The sequence below is a fragment of the Phacochoerus africanus genome, chromosome X, assembly GCF_016906955.1.
Source record: "Phacochoerus africanus isolate WHEZ1 chromosome X, ROS_Pafr_v1, whole genome shotgun sequence".
In the NCBI taxonomy this organism is placed as follows: domain Eukaryota; kingdom Metazoa; phylum Chordata; class Mammalia; order Artiodactyla; family Suidae; genus Phacochoerus; species Phacochoerus africanus.
In genome coordinates this window covers 121810431-121837940 of record NC_062560.1, presented here as the reverse complement: position 1 = coordinate 121837940, position 27510 = coordinate 121810431, and positions in this window count along the sequence as shown.

Below are 27510 nucleotides of genomic sequence, written 5' to 3'. Positions count from 1 at the left end.
CATAGGTGTGATTGATTCTGCAAATGTGCTGATTCTCATCCTCTCTCTAATTATCTGATTGAAAGTGCCAGTTGCTCAGAAGCGCTAAACAGATAGCCTCCTGTTTGCTAGGAGCTGGAGCAGGTAAGGATTTTGAGCTGGTAAAGGGTATATAACACCCTTGGATTGTTCCTTACAGCTTTGGGAAGTAGATATCTTCTATTATTTTGTGAATTGGTGAAGTCCTATTTTCATATTGGTTTTCTTTTCATTAAAATAAACAATGCTTAGCTTTATGTGATCATTCAGTACAACAAAATGATTCCTCTAACATTTATCAAGTGTTTACAGTTTGAAAATTACTGAAGACCATCCCCATTTAATAAAAATAATGCAGCTCTGTATGAAAATGGTTAAAATCACTTTTGAAACTGGAAAAAATGAACATACTTGTATATAAACATAATTAACATTCTTGGTCCAGTTTTGGGTAATACTGATTTTTGTAAATACTATGAATCATAATACTTATTTTCCTAATTTTTTACATAAGCTCGAGCTATACAGGAGCAATTTTGAGCTTATCTATATTTAATTTCAGGGGGAAATTGAGGCATGTAAGAATACTAGTAAGATGAGTTCCTGTGGTGGCTCAGCATGTTAAGAACTTGACATAGTGTCCATGAGGATATGGGTTTGATCCTTGGCCTCGATCAGTGGGTTAAGGATCCAAGCAGTTGCCAAGGCATAGATCACAGATAGGGCTGGGTCTGGTGCTGCCGTGGTTGTGGTGTAGGCGGGCAGCTGCCACTCTGATTCAACCCCTAGCCTGGGAACTTCCATATGCCACAGATGCGGCCTGAAAAAGAAAAAAAAGAATACTAGTAAGAACCTATATGAGGTTTTTTGAAGATAAATTTTTTTTTACCCCTAGACATAGGTGTGTCTGCTATGAATTTCAGATCGTCTCAGACTATCAGGTTCTCCTCACTGTGAATTTAAAACTGATGAGCACACTCCAACTTTTCTTTTCTCTTTTCCGGGCCATACCCACAGCATGTGGATGTTCCCAGGACAGGGATTGACCCCGCACCACAGCAGTGACCCAAGCTGGAGCAGTGACAAGGCTGGATTCTTAACCTGCTGTGCCCCAAGAGAACTCCTCCAAGTTTTAAATAGGGCCCTAGAGTGTTTTATTTTGATAGAAGTTTTGTATCCACTGCAGTTTATACTGATATTCCATGACTTGTGGCATTCTTTACAGATTTCCTGACCCATAGGTCTTGAGTATAGTCTCGTGTCAAACAAAATGATCTTTATCATCCATGGCCACTGGTTTTGAGTGAAAAATAAATGCTTCTCGATTTGAGAGGTTATGATATATTTAATTCCAGCAAAAGCTGTTACTCTTGTTTCAGGTTTTCAGAGTGGGATTCAAAGCTTAAAATTCTACAGTTCCAACATTTTAAATGAAAATATTGATTGGGTATAGTAAGTTTATCTCTTAGAATAATAAATGTGATATTTGTCATGTTAAATGGATTTCTGAAATGCAATCATCTTCATAAGCAGTACTTTTCTTCCACTTAAAAAAAATTCTCTTGGAGTCAAAAGAGGTCATAATATGGAATCAAGTCATTTCTAACTGGTTAAAGGCATATTAGTGATGAGTTGGACCTACCTGTAACAAGAAATTGCTCACAGCTGATGTGGCACCAGGCGTTCGGGAGCAGAACATAGGAAAAGAACATGGATTTGACAGTGGGAAGAAGGTGTAGGTGCCTGTATACCTTGAACAATTTACAGATCCTCTTTGGACCTCGATTTCCCTATCTGTAGATTCAGAACAGTTGAGCAGTTTCCAAGTTGAGTTTGTTTCCAAAGCCTTTTCAGGATCAGCTGTCCTGGAGTGTGATCTAGATGCTGCATGTTTAAAGCACCTCAAGTCATCCTTTTTTTTAGCCAGAATTAGCAATGTCATAGACCAGGTGTCGGCATGTTATCATCCAAGGGTCACGGCAGTTTTTGGTGAAGTTGTGCTAGAGCACAGCCATGCTCCCACATTTGTCTTTTGTCTCTGGCTGCACTGGGGCTATCGTGGTAGAGCTGAGTAGTTGTGGCTGAGACCACATAAGCCATAAAACTGGAAATGCTTACTCTCTGGCGCTTGACAGAAAAGATGTGTTAACCTCTTACATCAAGGGAAGAATACAGGATCTGAAGTCAGATAGAACTGGATTTAAATGGAGGCTCTGCTGCTCATTTGCTGTGTGATATGGGGTAAGTCGATTCAAGTCTCTGAGCCTTAGTTTGCTCATGTGTGCCCTGGGTATAGCAGAGACCCCTCACTTGTGGGGGGCTAGGGGGTGAATTCTGTGAGATAGTGTACTCAGAGTACTTGGCCTGGAATAAAATGCTCCATGAATGTTTGTCCCCCTTCCCCTGCAATGTACTCACACAGTGTGTGCACATACAGTATTTAGAAAATGGGACTAACTACAAACCTTGCAGCATTCAGGTTTAGACTTAATCTGGAAACTCTAGCAAGTTGGGCCTCTAGAAATGGGAGCACATTTGCTACCAAGGACCAGTGAAAAAAGGAGAAGAGAAGCCCTTTCTGGAATCTGAACTGTCTCCTTGTTGCAGTGTTTAAATGACTAAAATTCCAAGCCACCAATGGGCCTTCATTTAATAAACATGGATTGAACTACTGCCCCATCAGGTGCTAGGCCAGGTGCTGAGAAGCTGATCATGAATAAGACGCTGTCATTCCCTCAAAAGCCTTAGCCGGTAATGGGAAATAAGTAGAGTCAATTACAAAACCACATGATCAGTGTTAAGATAGGTAGCGGTAAACATAAAGCGCCATGGGCCAAAGGGGTAGACAGCCAACTGAAGTCTTTGGGGGCCTGGAAAGGCTTGCTGTGGAGAGTAACATTTAGGCTGGGTATTCTAGGGTGAGGGATGGAATCAGGCCAAGAGCAGTGGTGTGTCTGAGAGAAGTGAAAGCTTGTGCCAGGAAAGGCCCAGAAGTAAAAGTAAGATTTGTTTAGGATCTGAAAGAAGTTCAGGATGGGCAGGGTAGAGATTGTAGTGATGGAGTGGTGAGAGATGGTGCAGCTACCTGCCATTTTTGCTATAATTTATTTCCTACAGCTAGGAAAGTTAAAATCCTCCTTCATTTGATAATTTCTGGCAAAACATGAACCATTAGTTCCAGAGCAAATTGGCTATTCCATGGGGTTTACACTAAGGTCAAGGGAAATGTACCTAATCAGATCAAGTGCAGTCCATGATTTTCCCTGTCATCAAAGCCATTCGTAAGTATCTTTCCCAAACTTCTGCTTCTCATTTCTCTATCTCAGTGAAAGGCTCTCTCATATATCTAGTTACTCATATCAGAAACTCAGGACCTTTCCTTTCTCACCCTGAGAAAGGGTGAGATATCTAGTCAGTTATCAATAACCAAGCTCTATGGTTTTGCCCACTTAATATCTCTTCAATATTCCCAGTCCCTCCGTCCTTCTTGACACTACTGTAAAAGGGGGGTTCTTCAGTGTTCCAGAATTACAGCAACAACCCTTTATTTACAAGACCCCTCAAGACCTACCTCTTCAGTCTTAATTCTCACCAGTCCTCATTCCCTGGAGAAGATATCAGAAGGGAGACGAGGCTAAGAGCAGACAGATTCATTAAGAGGCTCACAGAGACACAAAGGCAAGATATAAGGGAACTTGGGCAAAGGTGGTAGTGGTACAGATGGAGAAAAGAGGCCTGCTGTGTCAAGAGTAATTTTGAAAGTAAAATTAACAGGAGTTTCCCTTGAGTAGGACACACGGAATGATGAAGCAAGTGTCGAGGAGAAGTGCCCGAACCACAGCTCATGCTACCACATGGTTGGTGGCATTGGTCACTGAGACGGAGTACTTGGGGAGAGGTCCGCTTGTGTGGATCTGTTACATCTTTTCTATTTACCTTTCCCAATTCAGTCTTTATGCTCCTTTATTCTGCTTGCTGCCCTGGAGGGTGACTTGTATAGACTGCATCAACTCGGTTCCCTTGCTCTCTGTCTTCTGGTTGTTTTGGACCAAAGAGAGACTCTGGCAGGAGGTCATAGGATGGGGGGAGGTGGTGGGGAGAAGAGATTGGGCATTATTCTCCTGCACCTTTTGTTGACAGCTTGTTAGAGGCTGCATTCCTAACTTAAGAACCTGTTCTTGTAGGACAGTTTACTCTTAAGCTATAGATTTCTCAGGATCATGGCTATGGCCTTTTCCCTTATTGTCATGATCTCACTATTATTGTTTTTGGATGTTTCACGATCCCTTGTTAGTTTCCATGACCCTGAATACACTATTTGTTAACAGTGTTTCTAATCAACCCTTTCTAAGTGGCTAACTCTACCCGCTGCAATTTGTATAGACAGAGTTGGGAATATTATAGTTTGATGTCAACTCTTGAGTTTGAGGAGCCTTTAAGATATCTAGATGTCCAGGTCAACAGTGCAGTTAAATATATGTGTTTGGTGATCAAAGAAATGATCTGGGATAGGGGTATCCTGTGTGCAACATACTGTGCTATATGCTTTTTCCTATTTGGAGTCTGTAGCTCAGAATGCTTAAGTTACCCAGGTAACAGGCAGAGCTGGGATTTGCCATCCCTTCGTCTGATTCTATGCACTGAATTCTTGCACCATACACCATTCATTCCTAAAGGTGAATATCCCTTCAAATACCCTAAGGTCTTCAGACACAAAAAAAGAAAGAATCAAAACAACAAAACAAAACCAATGACAACAATTGATGAGCTGTACAAATGGGGATTATTGATTTGGTGGGCCTGGGGCAGGGCTCAGGAATCTGTTTTTAAGATTCTCATGCAGACTTGCTTTTTGGAACAAATGTCGTCAACCACACTGGTTTTCTTATGCAGAAACAAAAATGCAGATAGCTTGTTGAATTGAAATATTCATAGGGTCATCCCATGTCTTGGTGATACAGATTTTGGTTAGAATTCAACTCTACCACCAGCAACAAGTTTTTTGCCCTTTGGAGGCTATCAAGGTGACTCCCTCTGTCTTCTTAACCTATATATACACATAGTACCCACTGCAAAGTGTTATATAAGGATTTAATGAAATAACCTGTGTAAAGTGTCTGGTACATTGTAAACATTCACAAGTGTTGCTTTTGTTATTGTAATCAACTACCTGGTAGAAGTTGGTTTAAACAGTGTTCTTCTACATACTTGTTTTTTTTTTCTTTTTCTTTTTTTTTTTGTCTTTTTTAGGGCCACACCTGTGGCATATGGAGGTTCCCAGGCTAGGGGTCTAATCAGAGCTGTAGCTGCCAGCCTACACCATAGCCACAGCAATGGGGGATCCGAGCTGCATCTGTGACCTCTACCACAACTCACGGCAATGTCAGATCCTTAACCCACTGAGCAAGGCCAGGGATTGAACCTGAAACCTCATGGTTTCTAGTTGAATTTGTTTCCAGTGCACCACGATGGGAACTCCTCATTTTTTTCCTACTCTATTTTCCTATGAGAAATTCAACCTACAATGACCACTGACCATTTATTAAGAATTAAACTGTTGGAATAAGATATTTGGAGAAGAATACATAAATTTACTCAAAAATGGGTTTTAGTAAAGGCAGATCGTTACTATACTCTTTGAACCAGGACAGAAAAGAAAGGTAAGGAACATTAGTTGAGCTTCTTTTGTGTGCCAGGCCCTAGGTCCATCTTGTAATGGAATTGTTGCCTTATAGCAGGAATGTTGAGGCCTATGACTGTCTGTGGTTTATTGAAGGTAACACATGTACAAAGCCTCAGAGGAGAAACTGAAAGCTAGATCTTCCTTATTGTCAACATTGTGCTGTAGCCCATGGAAGGGTTCTCATGAGAGGGGCCAGCAGAGTAATCAGGAAAAGGCCTCATTTGGCACTTGTTACACTGCTTTTGTGCTTGCTTTTCATGAAGCACCCTGTTATGGGACTCAGATTTGTGAGTCACGTTGATAGCCTCCAAAGGGCAACAACTTAAAGATGAAGTATATATACTCTCTGCCCTTAAGGAGTTTACAGTCGAGTGGAAATTTGGTCTTGTAAACCACACAGTATGAAATAGCACAGGTAACAGGTGACAAAGCCAGAATCTGAACCCAGGACTTCAAAATGCTATACCAGAAATAAAAGAAAAGGGTCCTCAAACACAGAGAGTGAATGAATGAATGAATGATTGAATGGCACCTTGAGGGGATTCACTTACTCAGTAAGCCTTTCCTGATTGCCTGCCTATACCAGACATGATAGTCCATGTGAGGAACTTTAGCATATCAATGTTTTTGTGCAAGTTACATTTGCAGTCTTAGGTGAGCAAAGAATCATATTTTGATGGTCAGTGCAAAGAAAAGGAGCTAGTAAGGGGGTTCTTTATGGTCATAGGGCTAGTAAAGGGCAGAGCTAGACTTTGAACTCAGAGCTAACTCAAAAACCATCAGTCTGTGAAATCACCCAGGGCAGAGGAGAGAGAACAGTTAAATCAAGAAGACTTATGGAGCATGGAACCTATGATTGTACCTAAGGACAAATGGTAGAAGTATCAAGTGCTTTATACTGTACTCCAAAGTGGGGATGAAGGCAACTGGAAGATGAAAGTGAAAGGCATTAGGTACTGGATTCCCAGTGAGGTTGTGTATTTATTTTTACTTCATGATTCATGGTGGACTCTTTAAATTTAAGCAAATCCTTAGGTAGTGCTGCAGCTCCCCTTGTTTTTAATGTGCAAAGTGCGGGAGAATAAAAAAAGGAGTTTCGGTCTAGTGAAGAATAAAAGAAAACCTACAAAGACAATTGCTGTGGTAAAGTCAGAGATGGCTTTGAGTGGAAAGATAAATTTAAGTTTTCCAGTGGGGGAGAGAAGGAAGGCTGATCCAGGTAGAGAGGTCTCAAACCATGGGCCAGAGACTTGGAAGTCTGTGACCTGTTGAAGAAAGGGCTACCTTGTCCTCTAGCTTGCCAACTGGAATCCTCCATGCTACCCATCTGTGCGAGATATTTACAAAGGTGTGAAAAACCTTGCAGTTAGTTTTATAGAGGTCAGACAAGAAGAGTAGATGAACAGAATTAAATTAGGTGGGAGATTAAGGGTTGAGACTCTGGTGCACTAATGAAGATTGGAGTTTAAAATTAGATCATGTCCTGTGGGGACATTTAAAGAATAGGCCAGGTGCCCTAATTGAAAGTGCTATGTATAGAGGCCTATAGGCAGCAAACCGGATTCCATAATGGAGATGTTCAAATAGCTTTGCTTATACTAGGTGGTGATTGCCCCAAACCATCTGGGGATGCAGTTCAGAAGTTCTAGCTCCTTAAAAAAAATGAATAAGACTTTGAATCCTCTCATTGCAAGCATTGTAACAGCTATTTAAAAAGTGAGCTTGGCCCGAACTCACTTTTTAATAGCACATAGTCTTTTGATAAATTGCATCATGTGACAATTTGATGTTCTGTGTCGACTGGAATTAGGTTTCTGATTTCTGAAGATTGGTGGAACAGAGGAGGTGTATAAGTGGTTGGGGATGGCAGAGCTGCAAGCCAGGTGGGATAGAGCACTGTAATGAGAAATGCATTACAGTCAGCCAGGAGAGGCTTGTGATTGGAAATCATTAGTGGAAAGGGAGGTTTTGCTGATTGAATGCTTTTAAAATAAACAAAGTCTTATAACTGTTAGCAACGGTGAGTGGTGCGTGTAGTCTTCAGTGGGCTCTTGCTCTAGAATTGTCATGAGAGTGAATAACGCCATCTTGCAATCACCATGTGTTTAAGACTCTGATTACCTCACAGCTCTCTGGTTAAGGTTACTTCTAAACCACCTGGGGAATACACACAATGTCTTACTTTCAAATGTGAATGAAATGCACTTGGATTCCTCTGTTGATTCCCCTGAGTCTTCTAAAGGATGAAGCCTACCTTCTAAACATATTTAGACTGTACAAAAAAAAAAAAAAGTCCTGGCAGATAAAATGCAAGAAACTGTCACTTCTTTAGATGCAACCATCTGTTCTCAAGTGTCTGCTATGAGTCAGGACCTCTATTCTGACTTTCATATACATGATGACATGTAATTACAGTAACCTCCTGAGAACAGTTTAATTATCCTCTTTTATAGATGATGAAACCGTTGGTTGAAGAAATAAAGTGATTTTGTTCAGGTTCACACAGTGGTTAAGCTAAAGGTGAACATTGCACTCTCCCCTATAAATACTCGACTTTCCTTAAAATATCTAGGGATGCCTGGCTTTAAGATACTGTTAATGTTAAGAAGTGAAGAGCAGATTATACATTTAGATCATATCAATCCAGCAGGAGGAGGAAAAATAGTTATTAAATTGAGAAAGTAGAAAGAGAAAAATCTATATAATTTGTAATACCTCTTTTATGTTTCGTTGATTGATTTGCTTAATAATACTAAAGTACCAAATAAAAGGATCAAAAATCAAGACAGTTATGAGGTAAGGATTACACATGCTACTTACTTAAGTTAGTGGTCAGCATTTATCAAACCTATGTCCACCACAGAGTTGGCTTTTCAGTTCATGGACACATGTTACCTCACTAAGAGTTAAAGACAAAATCATAACATGTTTACAATTTAAAATCTATTTCATTTGCAATTGAAGTTCTAAGATTCTATTATATTTTACCCCTAAATATGGATATCATGCTTCAAATTGATTTTCTGTAAGATACATACAAGACAGATATATTATTAAAGACATGTCGAATGACAAATAAATATTAAAGTCCATGTTTAAGGAAGTCGAATACAATGCAGATTAAAAAATCCTATCACTTTTCTATTACCTTGATATTTTTTGGATAAAATACATCTTCCATAAATCCTACATAAAGCTAAAAAAGAATAGTCTAAAAGAATTATCTTTACTTTTCAAGTAAGATTTATTTATCATTTTAATTTTGCCTATTTTAAAGCACATAGGTTATGAATTGGGAGTTGGGTAGAAAAAACTTCTATGATCAAATAAGTGTAGGATGCAGTCTTTTACTCTGAACTGTGGCACATGGGTCTTATCCAGTCCTCTGTCTTCATAAAGTTTTATTGAAACATCTCCATGTTCTTTGTTCAAATATTTTCTATGACTGCTTTGTACTACAAATGCAGAATTGAGTAGATGCAACAGAGACCATAGGCCTGCTAAGACTAATATGTTTACTATCTGGCCCTTACAGGTAAAAAGTTTCCTAACCCCTACCTAAACCAAGCAGTTGTCTTTATTGCTGAAATTCACAGAGCCTTTAGTTATCTACTGTGTGTTGTAAATTTCCCAGAAGAGGATGTATTTAAATACATATTATTTTCCTAACATTCTTAGTCACACTATGTTTTTTGGACTCAATCCATCAGCCCCTGGCATTGGTGACCTGTTTTGTGCTCTTAGGAGTGTTATTGATTGATTGGGAAAGACCAACATAAGCATTCATAACTTGCTGTAACTTCCAGATTCATTTAGCCATTACTCAGTCTCCCAATGAGCAGCACCCAGCTGATGACACTGTCTGTAAAAGGTAGAGACTTAGCAGATGAACAAAGCTTAATATTAAGTTATTTCACAGTTCTTCTATTTTTAGGACTCACATCACTATTCAAGAAAAATGTACACATCTCTTTGCTTAGTGTTTCCATTTAAGGAGATGTTTGCATTAGGCTTTCCTAGATCTTGGCCCAAACTCAGTATCAGTGAGGTCATATCCTCACATGGGGAGAAAAACAGAATCTGCGCTCCTAAGTTCCTAAGCTTCCCACTATCCTAGAAAACCCATTTGCCTAAATCTGTGGAACGTATACCTTTTGAAAAAATACTTTTTAAGTTTTTTAATGCATACAGCACCACTATATCATTAAGTGATAATTTAAGATACACATGATTTAGAGATATATGCTATTCTTAGTTTACTGTTCCTCTCAAAAGTAGCAAATCTGGAGTAGATGACAAATGTTATAAAATACCTTTAGCATTTGTCAAGGTGATCATACATTTTATCTCTTTGACCTATCAAAAGATAAATTCCTTCAACATGATTCCCAATATCGAATCATTATTTCTTCTGCATATTTATGTACCTAATATTGAGTTCATAATCAAAACTCTTAAAAGATACATGAACAAACATCGTTGAATACCAACAGAAACAACAACCTCCTGCATTTAAACCAAACTGCAAAGGCTGGGATTATCAGGATATTTAACGTGTTTAGAGCCATAAAAGAGGGTATTGAAAATATGCCTAAGAAATAAACTATTTGACTAATTTGGCTTGCGAAATTTGACAAAGGGTAAAATAGATCTTCTAGACAAAAATAATTTATATTAAAATTTGGTGTGTGGTTAAAGAATGTTAAACATAGCTGAAGATAGTTGGTAAACTTGACTGTAAGTGCTGAATTTTGAGTAATTTCAGGTAGAGAAACTGGGATGGAAAATATAAAATGTATGTCGAGAATAATGCATGACAGGCTTAAAAGGACTATCCTGCATCTAGTCAAAATACTGGATTGGAAGAGAGGAAATTTTCAATGAATCAATAGCTGAGTATTTTCCTAAATTGATGAAAGAACTTTAGAATCTTCCGACTGAGGATCCCCAACAAATCTCCAAAAAATAAATAAGATTAAACTCACACCCAAGCACATTTGTAGATAAACTAAGGAGGGCTAAAACAAAAGAATGACATTAACAGCAGGTGGGGAGAACATAATACATTCCCTACAAAAGATTGACACGTAGGGCTAAGATAGCACCTGCAAAGACGGAAGCCAGAGAGTGCCAAGAGTTATATACTCAGAAATTATAGCTTGAAAATCAGGTCAGGCATTATTGTTTCCATGAGAACACCTATTTAGGATAATTTATTCTACCCAGCAATAATAGATACTTTTAATCTTAGAGAAAAGAAAAGGATGTTTTCCAACTGATTTAATTAGGCTCCTGTACCTTGAAAGAAAAGATAAGCGTAGTAGAAGAAAGGAAAATTATATGCTGGTCTTAGTCTGCACTTTAAAAAAGTATTTTAGTATTAATTTTCATGACCAACACCATATTCTCTTACCATATAAATATCATATGTAACATATAATTTATATATATATATATGTATATATATAAAACATCATGGCAAGATTGTGTTTATTCCAAGAATGCAAAGTTGCTTCAAAATTAGAAAAAGGATTAATACAGTTCATTATATTAAGAGATTAAAGGCAAAAAGGTATGATGATTTAAGTGTATATTGTAAAAGCTTTTGATCAAATGGAAGGGAACTCCTTTACTTGTGGAAACAGATCAAGAAAAATGAAGCAGATAGCCTACTAAAATATTATTCCCTTTAAAATCTGGAGTTAGAGTGTTATCACTGCAGGTTTTACAGTGTGGTAAGAGGCTGGAGCCAGGGCGATAAGATACACTAAAAAGAAATTTAAAGAAATTACATGTATATAATTTAGAATGGAAGAAAAAAAATCTTTATTTGCTGAGTCATTATAAGGTAGTGATTTAACAGCGTGAGCCTTTGCACCAAATGGCTGGGGTCCAAGACCTGGTTGTGGTACCTGCTATCTCTATGCACTTGGGCATCCTCTTTGTGCCACAGTTCCCCAGGTAGAGATATGGCTAATACTAGTACTAGTATGAGCGTTGAATTAGTTAACATTTGTAAAGTGCTTAGAGGTAAGAACTAGTCCTTATATCAAGAAAATGATGTATCTTTTAAAAAGTCACAGGTGATAGGATTTTCTGAAGTTGCCTCTGGCCTCTAGCAGTCACATACATTTTCCCCCATCTGCTACCTGTATGTTATTCTATTTGTATCATGATAGGAAAATGGTTAGGAAACATTACTTTTTAGCCCTATGGGAAAATTAAATTTGATCTGACATCATGTACAAAAATCTATTCTAGTTGCATTTAAGACAATTCCGAAAGGCACAATGTTAAAACTTTTAGATAAAAACATAGGACTATAAAATAACAAAACAAACCAAAACGAAACATAGGACTATGCTGTTCAGTACAGTAGCCACAAGACACATCTTTCAATTTAAATGAGTTAAATGCAACTAGAAATTCAGTACCTTGATTCAAACCAACTTTCTCAGGATCGTTAAGGTTTGTACTAGGAAGTGGAAATATTTTAGATGTATTAATGAGACATGGAAATTCCGTTCTTAAAAATTGCCTAGCTACTGCTTTTCAAAGGAGTTCAACCTTTATATGTGTTTTAGTTTTCAATTTGCCACTTTGTGTCTTCCAGTGTGTATTTATTTATTTATTTTTTTGTCTTTTTGTTGTTGTTGCTATTTCTTGGGCCACTCCCGCGGCATATGGAGGTTCCCAGGCTAGGGGTCCAATCGGAGCTGTAGCCACCGGCCTACACCAGAGCCACAGCAATGTGGGATCCGAGCCGCGTCTGCAACCTACACCACAGCTCACGGCAACGCCGGATCGTTAACCCACTGAGCAAGGGCAGGGACCGAACCCGCAACCTCATGGTTCCTAGTCGGATTCGTTAACCACTGCGCCACGACGGCAACTCCTCCAGTGTGTATTTTAAAATCTGTTCTGCATGTTTCCAGATGATACTCTAAGATCATGTCTCTTTGTTGTTGATCTCATTGAAATGATCCGGGTTTCAATAGTCTACTCTTTACTTTTAAATGTCTATTTGACATTTTAAATGAATTAAATTAGAAATTGTCAATAAAGAAAATTAGAAACTAGAAATATTCAGTTCCTAAATCCATTAAGCACATTTCAGGTACTCAATAGCCACATATGGCCAGTGGCTATCATATAGGATGGCTTAGAATATAGAACCTTTCTATCATCAAAGAATGTTTTACAGGACAGTGCTGATAGAAAAGTTTGTCTTTATGTCCAGAGAGTAGGAGTCAGCTAACTTTTATCTAAAGGGCTAGAGAGTAAATACTTTAGACTTTGCACATCATATACTATCTCTGTTGCATGTTAGTCCTTATTTTTTATACAACTTTTTAAAAATATAAAAAACTTTCTTAGGCCATAAAAATGCAAAATCCCATATTTGCTTTTCTTTAGTTTGCTTAATCTTGGCTCTTGGTTCACGGAAAGATTTTTTAAACAAGATTGGAAGCTCAAATGTTTGGTAAACTTGATTACACTTAAATTAAGAATCTTTTCTTAGCAAAAGTTACCATAAAGGAAATGGAAAGATAAACTACAAACTTAGAGGAGATAATGTGCAACACAAAACTGATAAAGGAAAAGTATTCAAAACAAATAAAAACTTTAAATATATCAGTAACTAAAAGAAAAGGAGGTGGATCATCATAAATTCAAATGGCTGGTGAGGATATTAATTGGTGAAACAACTGTGGAAAATCCTTGGTATTAACCTATTACAGATGAAGAAGAGCAAACCCTTTGTGTTATCAATTCCCTATAGATAGAAAATTTCCCTACAGAAACTTGTGCTGCCAGAGACATGTAGAGAATGTTCAAAACATTTGTTGATAGAAGCCTCAAACTAGAAACAAGCCAGATGTCAACCAAGACTCCAATGGATAAATATTATAGTCATATGATGGGATGCTACATAACAATAGAAAACAGTGAACTATAGCTCCATGCATTAATATGAATGTATCTGAAACTATGGAGGATAATTAAGTTATATGGTAATATATTCAGTATAATTTAATTTCTAGACAAGTCAAAAAACAAAAGTGATGAATAATTTAACAGTACCTACATATTTAGAAAAAAAAGTGAGGGAGTGATTAACATAAAATTTAGGATCATGAAGGAGAGAGAGGAACATGATATAGTTGGGCATAAAGCAGGGTTCAAAGGTCTTGGTAGCACTTTCTCTTTATGGATTTATCATCATTATTTATTTTTGCATCTCAGGTACAGAGTTGAATAAATCATGTTAATTGGTTCATGAAAAAGATCTCCTCATTGGCCCACGCATGTGTATAGATAGCTATTTATGAACAGCATAGTGAATACCTATGAACTCATCACTCAACACAAGAATTAGGAGAATGCTGACAATAACTAACATCTCCCTATGTCGTGCTCCATCCTGTCCTCATGCCTGTGTTTACCTGAGATAGTATCCATTCTGAATCTTGTGTAACTCAGTCCCTGCTTTTTAAAGAGTTGAGCTCTGAAATTTGAAAGGCAAAGGGCATCTGCTCAACAGATTAAGGGAACTGAATAAAGAATGAAGAAAGTTCAGCTACAAACTTATACATCTGATAATGTTGACTAGGGGGAAAATACCCTGCAAACAGTGTTACTGGAGAAGAAGATGTTCATAGGAAATGAAGTAACTGTAGCTTTTACGTCTTAGGACCTATAACTTGAGGGGAATCTTGGTTCATTAAACCATTAACGCCATTCAGCTCTGATGACTTCAGATGTGAGGCATGGGGAGAAGAATGTTCCAAACAGGCTCTTTCTTAACTCTCTGACATTTAGGAGAAAACTAGTGTCCCCATCGCTGCATGAGCACACATTATTTCATTTCTAGAGTTCCTACATCAAAATAGAGTCAACATGCCCTATTTCATGATGCAATGTGAATATTAAATGCATGTAATGGGCAAGTGATTTGATGCAGCATATTCCCTACTCTACTGCTGGGCACAGATGGAGACACCATAAACCATTGTAGACTTTGTAGTTTGTGAAATACTGGCTAATAGAAGCATGGGATCATAAAGCAGAAAGAACCATGGGAATACATCCACTCCAGCTATATCTCTTTGGACAGGTTAAAGGGGAAGATGTCCACATTTTGCTTGAAATGCTCTGGTAATAGATAGCGCACATGGTCCTTTCTCCAGGATTCTGCCCTCAGGCAGTAGATATGTTTTTATTATCTAAAAGTGTTTCACTTTTTTCTTGTGCCTTAAAATAATGTTTTCTGTTTCAGTTACTGGAAATATACAGGCGTGTACATTATTTGTTCCTTAACAACTTTGCATGTTCCAGAATACCATCAGCTCCTTTAAGAATTCCATCAGCTTCTTCAAGAATTCCTAATGAAACCCATTATCCATCCCTTCAGTTATTTTTATTGCTGTCTTTGGGACATGTTCCTATTTTTCTACAGCATACAGTGGCAAAAGGGACATGCACTTTGGAATTTGGAAAGACAGATTTCAGTGAAAGTTCAGACCTTCTCACTAGCTGTGTTCCATCAGGGAAAGCTTCTTAAATAACCTGAACCTCAGTTTTGATATCTTTAAAATAGGCATCATCTTACTGAACTTTGAATCCTAAACATTTTTTCAACCTACTTAAAGCCACTTAACCCCTGGGATACAACTCTCGCATTTATTTTAGAAGAAGTACGAACAAAGAGTTTTTATCTTTCAAATCATGAAAGTCTCAAATTGAAGTATCTACACCTCAGTAGAGCTGTCTCTGAGGAAGCAACATGAATGATGGAGGGCCCAGTATTATTTCGAATTCCCAGGCTTATGTTGACTTCACTGCTATTTTTAGCAGTGTCTCTCTCATAATATATTGATAAGCTACAAAGAAAGATAGTTGGCATCCTGACAGCTTGGTGCTTTAATACAGAAGATGCATCAAAATCTAAAGGAACATTTCTTTGTGAAGACACACGATGAATCATAATTTTTTTTAACATTCCATGCAAGCCTTTGTCCACATATACCTAATTATAGCGTGGTGAGTTTAGAAAGAGAAGGGAAGTTGTCTGCTGTCAACAACACCTTTCTAAAGTTATAGCAGCCCTGGCACAGTTCACCTCCGGAATGAATGTTCCTACTTGCTCAACTTGAGATTCCTGAATGTTTCACCCCATTGAGCCTACTCTGGCTTTTTCACTGTTGCTGTAAGGATGTTCAGGGGCCCTGGGCAGCAAGAGTGTCTATCTTGGGAACCTTCCTCATCAAGCCTTTCCCCTGACTGCTTGGGTTTCTGCTCCTTGCTCTGAGGCTCTGCACACATTCATTTGGACTTGAGCACTCACATCTCCCTGGCCTCGCCATGTGTTCTGTATTGGCCGTTTCAGTGAAGATGAAAGAACCGAAAGCCATCTCTCTTCACTGGAACTGATTATCATCAAGGAGCAGAGAAGCAGAAAGAGCCAGATAAAGGAGAGTAGAGGAAGTGTCCCATGATATAGTGGTGGCACAGAGAACAAAAAAGGTAGCATTGTTTTTTTTGTTTTTGTTTTTAAAGTCAACAAATATCTTGAGGAAGACAAAGGCACACAGGAGAAATAAATTTTTCCATTTGGCAAGTATTACAGTGGGTTAATCTTTATGCATGTCAAGAATCTGAAATTTCTTCAAACATTTTTATAGTCTCAGTCTAACTTTAGACTAGTAATCTGCCTGGAGGTAGAAGACAGAATCATATTGCAAAGAGTTAGGTGACATGCTTAATGTTTTGAAATTAGTTACTATCCAGATAATTTGAGTAACTTTGATAAGCAAAAGATGAATGTTTATTAAACATAAAAATTAAAAAACCCCACTTACTATAATTTGACTTTCAATGCCCAAAGGGCTAGGATGGGGCTGGGGTGGAGAGAAACCAATAACATGTCAAAACTCACAAGGGAAAAGATCAAGCCCAAGTGAAGTGTTTTCACGTGATGGAGGACAAGTTTTTTCATGTATAAAATGAAGTTTATGATAGTACTTATCTCGCATAGTTGTGAGAATTAAATGAATGGATAGATATGCTTGGAGGGGTGTGTGGCTATGGGAAATATTCAGGAGATGGAGTATTTATTATTGCCATTGTCTGGCATATGTGACTCCCCACCAGGCCAAGAAACCTGGATGGCAGCTTCATGTCCCCTCTCGTGTTCACACCTCCATCGGATGTGTATCTCACTTTAAATCATGAGGGTTAAGGAATTGGGTGCTGTTGCCTGTGTTGGTGTGGTACAGAGAGCTGCTAGTTGTGTGATCCAATTTTTGTGTTCCTAATTTTAGGTAAATCAACAAAATGAAAAGACGTATATTTCTTTAGTAGCAACAGTTCTGATCATCATAGGAGTCAAACTTGACTCTGGACTTGGTCAGGTACCTGGTGCTGATTAGGATTAAAGGCATACACATGTGAACGAACACACTTAGCATAATACCAAGACTGTAGTAGGTGCTCAGAAAACAGGAGAGTCATTTCCTGCTGTAAAGCATGGTTCCTGCTCAGCCATGAGCCTGTTTTCTCATTGAAAGTCATGATTTGTACACTCAGTAGTTGCCTAACAATGCAAGGCACTATGTCTTCATGTGCTCAGTGATAGTAGATATTCCAGGAGCCTTTAAATGTCTGGGGAAGCATTTTGTATGAGGTGAGTCCCTGAGTTCCAGTGTTTCATTCACTGGCTGGCCATTCCTTTTTCTTGGCCTTGGAACCAACTATTCCACTTTTTTATGATTTCTCACTCCTGCTTCTCTTTAGAACCACATCCCCCACTCGTTCTTTGACACAGAGCTTGTAGCCTGTCTCTTCTAGAAGAAGTCCCCAGAGTCTCTGGACTGAGCTATAATGTGTGCCACTTAATCATATGCTACTCAGTGAAATATCTGTGGTCTTGAGTTTGCTATTTTCCTGTAAATGTCTTATTCTTTCAATGCTCTTATTGGGAGTTAAACGTCATATTATAGTCTTTGTGTTACCCAGAACACTGAGCACAGCACTACATGTATTATAATAATGACAACTAATGTTTACTGAGTGGTTATTATGTGCTGGGGATCTATGGTCTTTACTTCAATTGACTCATTTAATCCTCACCATACCCTAGGATAATATATTTTACAATATCTATTTTTTTTTCATGAGCTCACTGGGAGAAGTAATGAGTTAATTCATGTTAAAGGGCTTAGAAAGAATGTGGAACATAGAAAGTGCTCAGTGCATTTAAGCAGTTACTAACATAAGCACAATTTTACAAAGAGAAATATAGACTCAGAAGGCTAAGTAGGTGGCTGAAATTTTTGTAGCTTGAAAACAGAGGCCAGTATTCAAACTTAGGCCTTCTAGCTCCAGAGAGCATTCTCATAAACATCATGAAATACTGCTTCTCTTGATATTATTTTGAAGCCTGGTCTTTTTAAATTTAGTACAGAAAGTGCTTCAGGCAATTTTTGGTTAATTTCTGCTAGAGCTGTGAACTTTCTGTATTACTTATTAATTTTGTGTGTGTGTGTGTGTGTGAGAGTGGCACTTAATATTGTTGACTACCTTTTCCGTTCAAAATGATTTTAATTATCAAGGCAAAATGAGTGCAAATTAAAACAGTGATTAATATATGTTAAATTTATAAAAGTAAAATAAATGATAATATCTAGTCTTGTGAACAGATTTTAAGGTGACCTCCAATGTATATACCATGTAGAAAACCCTCCACTAGAATTGGAGTGGGACATGTGACTTGCTTTTAGCCAATAAGTATGATAACAATGATGGGTGTGACTCCTGGGATTGTATAATGTTATGTAAGACTCTCTTAAGCTCTTGGCCTTGACAAGTAAGATACCATGCTGTGACCTGCTTATGCAGAGGGTCACTGGACAGGGAACTGTTGGGAGGCCTCTAAATGCTGAGGGAGGCCTCTGGCTGAAAAAAGCAGATGGCTCTCCATCTTCCAGTCATATAGAAAAGGATCCTGCTGCCAATCCCAGTGAGTTTACAAGTGGATTCTCCTCCAGATAAGAATGCAGCCCAGATGACACCTTGAGTGCAGCTGGTGAGACTCGGAAGCAGAGAACAGAGCTTCACCATGCTAAGACTCCTGCCAAGCAGAAGCTGTGAGATAAGAAATGTGTGTGTTAAGCCATTATGTTTGAGGTAATGTATTGGGCCGCAGTATGTAACTGACACATCTGGTGACAGTGAAGTTTCTAGGAAGCTGACACTCTCTAACTCCTTTGACCAGACTATGAGTGAGTAAAGGAATTTAGCATTCTACCTTGCAATTGCCCACACCCTCTGACCCCAGAATTTTGCTTCTGAATATTTACTGTACACAAGCTAGTGTGTACAGTGCTCTTTATAGTAGGATACAAAATTGTTAAGGAAAAAAGAACATAATAAAGCAAAAAACATTTTCCTCAAATAGGGACTGGTCAAATAATGGTAATTCTAGTCAATGGAATTTTATGGAGCTCTCAAAAATAATCTCGGGGAGTTCCTGTTGTGGTGCAGTGGGTTAAGTCTCTGATGGCAGTGGCTGAGGTTGCTGTGGAGGTGCAGGTTTGACCACCGGCCCAGCTCAGTGCATTAAAGCATCCAGCATTGCTGCAGCTGTGACTCAGATTCAACCCCTGGTCCAGGAACTTCCATATGCCAAGGGTGAGGCCATTAAAAAAAAAGAGAGAGATTTGATGGAAATACGTATATCAGTACTGACATGTGTTCATGGTATGCAATGGGGAAAGAAAGTTGACAAAACTGTATGTCCTGTGGGGTTCCTTTTTTAAAATGTGTGTGGGGAGGAAGGCAGCTATTCTTGTTCTGTCCATTTGGTCTGGTCTTCCTCCTATTACCAATGCCACCATCCTGCCCTGGACTGAATTCTAGGGCAGCCAATATCTACAGTGGGAGATATTTTCTTCTGATGGTAGTAGGACAGAGGGCATGCACTCAGTCTGCTGGAACCACGTGGTGAACGCAAGGGGCCAATTTCTGCAAACAATGTGGATTCTTCATAGATTGTTCTTGTGTTTTTCCAGAGCAGTGTTCATCTCTGTTCCAGATCCTGGCATAGAGACTTGTTGGGGGTATGTCTCTGGAGCCCTGGCCCTCGGTGGGCATGTGGGGCACCGCGCTCTGGCTGCATGCTCTTTCAGTCAGCTTAGGGCCTAACTGGTTGGCGCCACAGCTCTTATCCTCGACTAACCCTGTGTCCTCTATTCGAGAATCACGAGAACCTGCCAGAGTCCTGTGCTGCCCACAGAAGCCATTAAAACTGTGTGTATATAAGTCACACCCCTCCTTCCTCTCCGCAGAGATTCTCCCTCCTGGCCTGCAGTTGCCAGGAACTTCAGTAAGTCTCCTGCCATCAGGAAAATCTGAGCAGAAGCAGTCACCAACTACTGAGTCTCTGGCTGAATTTCTCTCTAGCAGATCTACCTCTCTTTCAAACTCCATGTCCTCTGCTTGTAACCTTGGATTTTGCTGTTACCCAAAGCTCTGTAATTGGGTCTTGTTCTTGGAAAGTGATGGTATCAGAATGTCAAGGCCATAGGTTGGTAGCAGGTCGTTTGCAAATGTTCATTTGGAATTGAATGATATTTTATTTTGAGAAACATAAATATGATTTTCATGCCACAAACTATGGGAAGTGCCTATGTGGGTATGAATCTCAGTTTGCCAACTTGAGTGTACCAGAAATACAGCTATCTCTTCTGTTGTGATCTACTTTCTGATTCTGACTACTCATCCCACTAACTTGGCGGAATATTCTGTCACTGGCATGTTTGGGTATTCCATCTTCAAGCTGTGCTGTGTGCAAGAGTCCCAGAGATAGCTGTGGTCATGAGAAAAAGGGTGAAGGGGCTCTGCCCTCTGCCCTGACATGGTGAGTGCTCAGAGGCCTTGGTTCAAGGTCAAGGAAATTCTGCATGGTTAAGGGTATCAGTTGTACTGCTGCCTAGGGTCCAGCTTCCTGACCCATGAGACCACTAGTTCTGAGGATTTGCTACATTACTGAGGTACTGCAGGAGCAGAGAGCACAAAGCTGCCTTAACTGACCCATTGGCTTTTCTCTGGAGGGAATCAGTCTTTTCAGTCTTGGGGAAGCCCCTGCGTCCCCACTTCTTTCCAAAATTGCTCTTGATTCCCTTCTAGCAGGGAGCCCTGCAGGCAGTGTCTGCTCTCAACAGAGGTGCGTCTATTTCTTAAGAACATGAAACACAGAGCATATTATCAATTTGGAGGTTAGCAAGAGGGGGAAGAAAATCCTATGAGTTAATATCTTAAAAATTTCTAGTGGGAAATAGAAAGTATTCATCTTTAAAAAACACTTTGATTCAGCCTGGGCTAAAATCAAAAGAAAATGTAGGTCACAATGATATATGATGAGAAACCTTGAGATGAAATAATCTGGTTGATATAAATACTTTGAGAATTCAAAGCCCTGCCTGGCTTGGCCTGCTCAGGCAAGCTAAGTAAGGGAAGAGAGAGGGGAGCACCAAACATTTACAATACAATGATCAGGGAAACCCAGGGAACAAAGAACTCCATTGAAGCCTAACCAGGTTTGAGGCAAAGGTCCAATTCAGGAGTAAATGTCTCTGTTTGTTGTTACTGCAAAGGTTATTGAGAAACAGAAAAATAATAACTTCCAGAAGTGAAACCTTTTAACCTCAAGTGGTGTGGTCACCACAAAACCTGTACTACATACTTAGAATAAGAAAGTATGCTTTTTTTTTTTTCACTTAAGATATAAAGGGGCTTGCCAGTGTTACTTGTAATAATACTTCCATTTTGTATATGAACTCATATGCCTTAGGGTATTGAAATTATCTCAGCATATTTTGTGTAAATTTGCTCATTAGTCATAAACTATCAGACTTGCTGGTTTAAGGTTCTTCATGCAGATACACATTAAACAAAAAATTTCCCTTAACACATTAAGATCCAAGCACAATGCAAAGTACAAGGCTTCCACCTACTCCACCTCCCCATCTCCCAAGCCAGCCAGTCTTCTAGTTTTTTTAGATGATGCAGATAAACAGAAAATAAACTACCATTGGAAAGCAGAGTGTATGCTTATATTGGTAAGAAGATGAAACAGGTATGGGGCGGGGTAAGGGGGTGTCAGAAACTGGGAAGGAATAGATAACTATTTATATTAGAAAGCATCGTTGGTTTAAAAAAAAGTTGAAATATTGCTCTCTATGCTTTCTTTAGGCTGTATCACGTACTTCTCTAGCCCTATTACTTATTAGGATGGCTACTTGTGTTTCCCTCGTGTCTACTGCACCGTAGACGTTTCCACCTGGATGTCACATACGTCATACTACTGATATTTGTTCCTCTGCACAATCACAGCTTTTCCTAGTTTCCTGATACCCAGACATCGCTCTGCCCTGTAAACAGCTGTACAGCAGATACATCTGAGTCGGCCTTCATCCCTTCCTTGACCACCTGCTAATTCCAGTCTTCAAGCCTTGTGCCGAATGCTCTGTCCATTTCCTTACCTCCATGATCTAATTTAATCATGATGATATCAAGATTCAATTATAGATCAGTTATCACAAATCAGTAATCCAGATAATAAGGCACTATTCTTCTCATCTTAAAGATAAAGAAATTAGAGGTTAGATAAATGATTTGATCAAGGTGACATGGTTAGCATGTGAGCCAAGCTTTGCCTGAATCCAGGATTCATATTTTCAACCCCTTTGCTATACTGGCCACATGGATATACCTACAGAATAGTCCTCAACTCCATTCTGCCCTTTTCTATCGCCATTGCTTCAATCCACATTATTCTTACCGTTCTCCTGGATTATTGCTAAAATATTAAATACTTTTTTTATCTTGTCTCTATTTCTTTTAATTGATTTTCAAAGGCACCATCAATGGAATATTCTGGAAACGTGGCTATACTAACATCTGTTTAAGAGAGAGAAGATTGGGATTCCCTGGTGGCCTAGTGGTTAAGGTTCCAACACTGTCACTGCTATGGCCTTGGTCACTGCTGTGACATGCGTTCGATTCTGGCCCTGGAACTTCTGCATGTAGCAGACACGGCCAAAAAAAGTGTGTGTGTCGGGGGGTAAACTGGCAGCCATCTCCTGAATTCCTCTGCTAGGGGCTTTCTTCCACAAGAAGGAAGAAAAGCAGAACATAAGAACCTGGGATGACTTCCGTGAGGAATCGATGGGCAATGATGGCTCCCCTTTACAATATGGCTTTGCAGTTCAAACTGTAGGGGAGAAAAAAAAAATGTTCCTTCTAGGTTCTTGACTGAGAGCCCCTGTAATAAAATACAGATTAACAAGAAAAAAAAACATAGAAGTTTAATAACATGGAAACCTCCTGTATACATGCGAGAGACCCAGGAAAACTGAGTAACTCCTTGAAACTAAGTCCTAAGACACCACCTTAAATACTATTTTCAGCTAAAGATAATGATGTTGGAATGTGGGGAGGCAGTTATGGGAGGGTGACCAGAAAAGCCCAGTAAATGTGAGGGTATGGCAGATCTAAGTTTTTGCCTTCTCCACTGATAGTTTCTAGAAATTTAGCCCTCCTTTACTTCCTGATACAGAAAGGGAGAGACAGACTTACAGATAGAGATTTCCCTTATAAATGTTAATGTGTCTCAGAAAAGGGTTACTTCTACTGTTTTCAGAGCTTCTCCTGCATCTGCTGTTTCTTAAAAATAATTGCCAAAATAATCTTTATGTTAAAGATGCTTGTTTTGTAGTGGCAAATTCTGCTCCCTTTCACTCCCATCAAGTGGTGATCTACCTCCCCAGCCCTTAAATCCAGGGTAGATTTGTGGGTTATCTTGACCAATAGCATGTGGCAGATTGAATGTTGTGTCAGTTACAAACCTAGGTTTCAAGAGTCCTTGAGTGCTTCCACACTTTTCTTTTGGGGCATGCAGTCCCTGTGAGAAGAACCAAGCCTAAGCTATCCTCCTGGGAGAGGAAAGGCCACCTGAGGCAGAGCTGAGTCAGCTCTTTTGTCCTGGTTGATGCCCCAGAGGCTGGAAAGCTCGCACAAATCAGCAGAGCTGCTTACCTGACCCACATCTGTGCACAGATGCACCAGGAGCAAAGCCAAGATCAGCGGAGACGCCCAGCCGAGCCAATCTGCTGAATTGTGAGCGAAATAACTGGTTGGCTTTTTAAGCCCCTTCCTTTTTGGTAATTTCCCCATTGTCTACAAAATAAAGATCAAACTCCTTATTGTGAAATAAGACATCTCCCACATTTTACCCTTGATCTAGGTTGACAGCATCAATTCAAATTTCTCTACCTCTCTACCCCCAACATGCTAAGCCAGTATCTCTTCCATATGGTCCAGAGACCAATCTAGACCTACTTAACCAAAACTATTGGGCATTAAATCAGCCAAGAAAGTTTTAAAGAGTTTCTTGAGCCATATCCCAGTCTTCTTGAGACAAATTTTAGAAGTGGGACCAGGAGAATCTTTTATTTTTACTTCACTCCACAGGAAATCTCAGTTCTTTTCTTTCTGTAGTTTCCCTTGGATCCTGCAAACCATGTGGAATTAATGAATTCCTCGTTTGTGCCCTCATGGCACTTGTGCCTCTGAGGAGTATAGCATTCATCACATTTTCTAAAAAGACTTGTTTACACATCTGACTTCTTTGTGATTGCCATTTTCAGGGGCAGAAACTTTGATCTTATTGTTCTTTATGCTTCCAGAGCCTTCCTAGCTCCTGGTAGGCATTCAATAACTGTTAAAATGAATTATATTGACACCTTTTCCCTGAAGGTTTTCTTTAAGTTATAGGTCAGTATTTTACTTAAAAAATTGTGAATTCCTAGAATATAAGTGTGAATTATTTTTGGATTAGCTGTTATTTAAAAAAAATAAAACTACACTTTATGCCATTCTTTCCCTCTATGTAATATAGAGGTAATTGGGATCAGAAAGAGGTGTTTTCATAGTTTTAAAAAGTCTTTTATCTCTCTGTTCTGTATGCCCTATTCAGTCATCTGAGTGTTCCATTGAATTATTGATACATTTTAGCCTCAGAACCATATTCTCCTCTTAATTAGAATTTTTAGAAAATTATTAAAAATAAGTTTATATTTTATGCTATCTCTGAGTTGCTACAATGGAAAATCTCAAATAGAACCCATTTTTAAGAGTTGAAATGTTATTACATTTTAATTATATGGTCCATGTATAATTACTGTAAACCAAATTTATCACTTTCAACTTAACAAGGAATTTATTTCCAAAGTGTCAAAGGATATACAATGGAGCCAAATCCTTGTGGAATATGTTTGCTGAAAATACTATTTCACTATTCTTTCGTATTGCATGACATTGGAAATTTAATTAGTTTATGTAACAATGTAAATCTCTTTTCAAGTAATTTATGCCATGTCCATTAAATTGGCCTTTATTTTTATATTAATGGAATGGAATAGTTGACTGAAAGATTTTAAATAACAATAGTGATAAAAGATGCATATTCTTTACATTGGATAGCTCATTGAAGAAGTTATTCTTGAATTTCATGCAGCTTACATTAGATTGATAAGCACAGTAGTTTATGGGCTTTGTATCTAATTTCAATTTATTAGCATCAGGAGACCTGTTCACTCTTAAAGCTTGCTACCAGCAGTGAGGAGTAGAAGGGCTAAGGATATTCTACATTTCTTCCTGTAGTTTTGAGAAAGAACAACAGTGTATTTTTCTCAACCCAGCCTTTTTCTGGGAAACAGATCACCTATTTTCCACATGGGAGAGATGACCAGAACCTAGAAATAATAACCTTAAATGTCTTTTTTAGTTGGAGCCTAATTACTCTGTCTTGAAATACTGCACTCACAAATGAGTCTTATTTGGTTGATTACTAGCAAAAATGTCAATATTACTGCTTAATCCATGTATGCCACACAGTAATTGAGGCCAATGCCAAATTTCTCCTAGAAGGAATGTGTTTGGTGTGACCCTACAGAGCTTGGGTGAAGATTCTGCTACCTCAGTTATTTTTCTGGCCACAAATGTCTTGATCATTATGTGCCTAAGGCTTGCTCACATAATGTCTGCTTGAGCGCACAATATTCCGAGACAGTTTTCCTCATCAGCGTCAAGAAATGCTTACTAAATATCTGCTCACTCATGGCGTTGGCAGCATGGTGGGAGGTTTTCGAGGTGCTTACATTGGAAAAAATCTTTGCAACTTACACTTTTCTTAGGCTAGTCTTTAAACAGGTCAAATACTTGTGAAGAGAAATTTCTCTTCAAAACATATATTGGCTGTGATCTAGGTTGGGGAGGCTCAGGGCTTTATGAGTCAAATGTGATGTATAGCAAGAGAGATAGGAGGGTCCCTGCCCTCCAGGGCTGTGCAAACTAGTTCTTCAGGTCCCTAACTTGAATTTCTTGAGAGCATGGTACACTTTCTCTCCTCCTTTGGCTGCTGCACTTGCCCTTCCTTCTCGACCTGCTTTCCAAATGGGAACATATCCAAGGCTCAAACTCAGATTTTCTGTCTCTTTGTCACCTTTTAGTTACCACCTCTCCAAGTTGGGGGGGGGGTGGTTACTCTTTTATTTAGATATAACATTTTAGCCGACACCTGCTTTATGACCCACACTGTGCTATAATATGTTATTATTATTATGTAAAGTTACTAAAACCAGGTGTGTGCCCTTATGGTGAGTATAGGTTGGTGCATGATTAAAATTAGTGAGAGATAGAGATATAGTATCTCTATATGGCATGGTGGCAGGAAAATGAGTTTGATTAGAATTGAAACAGACATATATTCAATTTTTAGGTCAATTACTAATTTACGCTATGTTCTTGCATGGGAAGCTTCTCTGGGCTTGATTTTCAATATTAAGTAAAATGAGTTAGACTAGAATGATCTGAATGTTCTTCCATTTCACCATAGCTAACCCAGCATTGATTTTAGAGCAAGAATCAAGTGGATTGGGATTAATATTTATTATGCATAAAGTTCTGCTGACAGCATTGGCAACAACAACAACAACAAAACCCAATAAATTCTTTGTTTAGGTCAAGAACTTTTGTAGAGCTTAAGACCAGGCAGTAGCTTGCCATGTGTTCATATGATTTTGTCTGTTTTCCCATATAGGTCATATTCTTTTCCTAGAGTGCAGAAAAAGGAAACTAATTCCTAAAGTAGTTTTAAGATTAATTCCCTCGGGGGGAAGTAAACACCTGCTTTGAACTATGATTTTTTTCCAGCGTTATTGGTATATAATTGGCATATAATATTGTGTAAGTTTAAGATAGGCAACATGATAATCTGTTATGTGTATATATTGTGAAATGACCACATTAAGGTCAGTTAACACATCTATTGCCTTACATGGTTGCCTTTCCCCCTTTTTTTGTGTGGTAAAAACTTTTAATGGCTCTTTTAGTGACTTAGTATACAATATGGTATTGTTAACTGCAGTTACTATGTTTTGCCATAGAATCACAGAACTTATTCATCTTATAACTGAAAGTTTATTCCCTTTGATCATCTTCATCAGTTTCCCCTACACCCTGCCTCCCCTGACAACCACTAATCTTCTGTTTTCTATGAGCTCATCTGTTTTATATTCCATGTAAAAATGGATAATATTTTATTTCAATGTCTGGCTTAGTTCACTTAGCATAATACCTTCAAGACATCTTTGCTATTCCAAGTGGCAGGATTTCCTTCTGTTTTTAATGTCTGAATAATATTCCATTATACAGTTGACCCTTAAACAATGCAGGTTTGAACTTCT